Source organism: Telmatherina bonti (genome assembly GCF_933228915.1).
Source record: "Telmatherina bonti genome assembly, chromosome: 2".
Classification (NCBI taxonomy): domain Eukaryota; kingdom Metazoa; phylum Chordata; class Actinopteri; order Atheriniformes; family Telmatherinidae; genus Telmatherina; species Telmatherina bonti.
This window is the reverse complement of record NC_136620.1, coordinates 24,425,363-24,428,683: the sequence shown is the minus strand read 5'-3', so window position 1 is coordinate 24,428,683 and position 3,321 is coordinate 24,425,363.

The window sequence follows — 3,321 nt, the reverse complement described above, 5'->3', positions numbered from 1 at the left end:
TCATAAATCAGATAAAGCCACCCAGCTGGACAAGGGAGAAGGCCAAACAGAGAAGTCAAAAAGCCAGAGCAACACAGCGTTGATCAGACAGCAAGGATGAACAAACTGTAACCTCTGGACAGAACAAGTATTTGTAACACAACAAGACAGACTCCACAAAAATACACAACCAGTGAAGATGCGTGGACAACAGAACTGCATGAAATTGGAAATAGATTTTTTTTCTAATCCTGCAATATATATATTGCATTTTGATATATATGAAAAAATACAGGAATTTAACAGATGCTTTGAATAGCACTTTAAGTTATACTGCACTTCTATCTTGTTGATAATTAACTTGCACTGAACTGACCTCTTTTTGTGAATATTAAATGTATGGTTTTATCTGTATTTATGAGTTATTTCTATTATGTTTTATTGGTTACTTTTTTGTGCTGGGTCTTGAGTAAGTGTTTCATTCTATCATGTGCAAACGTGAATTATGTTTCATCATAAAGATTTGTTTATTGTCACATGCAACAACAAAAAAAATCTGTGCATCAGTTCTCCCTGAAATGAATGAAAACATGTTGAGCTCATTTGCCTCTCACATGGCAGGACCTGCAATGAGACTTTTGCATATACATAGATTGCAATGACAATGGTCTAATGATGTATTGTGCAGTTCTATTTGGACATACTTTTCACATTAAATCTAATGGGAAAGTGTGTCCAAACTTTTGAGTGGTAGTGTACAGAGATAGAGTAATGAGCAGTCTTTTTTCTCATTGAAATGTGTTTGCAGAAAAGCTTACAAAATGTCTATATAATGAAAGTCACCATCACTGGAAGACTGATCAGATATTTTCCCCTCTCAACCACAATACTTCACTTGTTATCAGATGGTTGATAATTACAGAACTAACCAGAACATTAACACGTCTCCTACAGTAATCAATGCCTCACACAGTAATAATGTGTTTAAAATTGTATATGAAAACTGCATACGGATATCACCCAATTATCAACAATACAGTCAAATTGTGAGCAATTTACACACAGAGAAGTCTTTAAGGCCCATTTATCCTCCACTACACATGTAAACAGAGACATCCATTTACAGCGCTGTCATAAGACACCACCCTCATACTTCTGTGTCTCTTTTACATTGCTATCGTTAAATCAGTTCATCCACTAGCGGGCAGTGTTGAGTTCAGAGTTTACTTTTGTCATTTGACACTGGTGGGGAGCAGTAATGCGCCACCATGAAGCTGCTTACAACTGTTCAGAAACTCCAGAAGTATAAGATTAAATCCACGTTGATTGGCTTTTTCAACTTTCTGAAAGAAAGTTGAAAAAGCTTTTTCTGAAAGAAAGTTGAAAAAGCCAATCCCCCAATCCCCCATCTCAACTTTCTTTCAGAAAGAAAGTTGAGATGGGGGATTGGACTTAAGTTAAGGTTCCATGCAATTTGTTGGTTTTCCTTAACTAGTCTATTTATTATGAATTGACTCGAACCGATGTGTCTGTAAAGTGCCCTGAGATAACATTGTTGTGAAGTGGTGCTATACAAGTAACACTGAATTGAAATTCTTGAATGTTTTTGAGATGCTTTTTATCTGGTGGTTAGTGTGTCGTCCTCTTCCTGTTTTTCTTCTCTGTTTTGTTCCTTTCACTGGTTGCGAGTCAGTTATACAACTCAACATTGCCCCTGCCCTGCAATTTCAAGTGGAATTGCTTCGTTTTCTGTGCTAAGTGACGTTTTCTGTGCTAAGTGACGGGTAGAGAGTTAAACGGACCAAATTGTGCATGTAACTGAAGATAGATTAAACTGTTTGTCCATCTCCGTTTCCATCTTCTGCATTGAACATAAATGGGCCTTTCATGACCAAAGCTCTTGTCTAGCAACATTAAGGTGCTTAAAGTCAAGCATTTGGGGGTTGTTGATGTTCTAAACATAACCAAAGACTCTCAAACAGGATCAGATTTCCACAAAAACGTAGGCAAATAGCTTGAGCGTTATCAGCAAACCCCAAATTGTCTTGGAATAAGATTATCAATTCTAAAAAAAAAAAGAAAAAAAAAAGACAATATTAAGTTTACCAGCTGGTGTTGCATTGAGAGGTTTGGAAATAGCTTTATTAAAAATTATCAGGTTCAGAAAATTTGCCTGCTTTTAAGATATAATTGTTGTTATTGTTTAACACAAAAAGACGGAAGTTCACCACTTCTACCTTATTTCTCACGCAGCCTGCAATAAACATACAAATTATCCAGATTGTGTGTTAGCAGACTAGATATTTAGTCATTAGGATTTTCTTAGTGCAAACTGCAGAGCACATTGAGAAAATGAGGTTGAGTGTTTCCATTTGGTAATGTCATTACTGAAGCAAAAAAAAACTTCATTAGCAATTCCACATGCAATAATACCAACAAGGGACTCCCTAACCTAGATTTCAACCACACCCAACCCAGGAATGTTGCCATGGCATTTTCCCTACTACTAGATAAGCAGCACATCTGCTTTCCTGCTCTGAAAGTTGCATGTGTTTTCTATGAAACATTGCTGAAAGGCAATTGGTTTGTAGCATCAACAGAGAGAGCAAACAGTGTGCATGTAAAAGCATTGGATTCTATGCGAGATGGTGTGTAGAAAGCAAGGCTTCAGTCTGGCACCACCTGGCAGCAGAGCAGCTCTTGCGGCAAGTTCTGGTTAGTATGTGCCAATCCTACCTCACACAGCAGTACACCACGGGGGGCTGAACACTTCTACGCTTGGATCCAATTAATTTCATCTCCGCACGCCACACATCAACATGCTAGGAGCATAAGGAGAGGAGGTGGAGGTTTCACAGGGGTGGAGGTGTGCAGTGAGGCAAGTGGGAATAACAAAGAAAGAGGAAGTAGTAAGGATGGGCCAAGGAAGCAAATCTTAGAATTCCCTGTATCTTGCATGAGTTTCTGCACAGGAAGAAGAAAATGCAATTACACGTGCTCTCTCAGCCTTTTCAGGCAAGTATGGAGTGTAGAAGTGAGTGGGTAGCGGTGGGGTTTGTGCCCTGTGGCAACCAGCACTGCCATTCTCTATGCTAATAGATGCTTGTTCTGCATTCTAACAGGCATTTGGTGGCACAGCTCTGAGTGTGGAGCAGCGGACGGTGAGTGCATAGTGGGTCTGTGGGGGAGGAGGAGGAGGAGGAGGAATCTGCTGCCTTGTGTCTCCAGAGATAGTAGGAATAATGAAAACTCTCTGCTGGGACTTCAAAGCAAACGCCTGGTCATTTCCTGTGCTGATGGCTGATACGAGTCTACATGTCCAGACAACAGGCACGCACACAC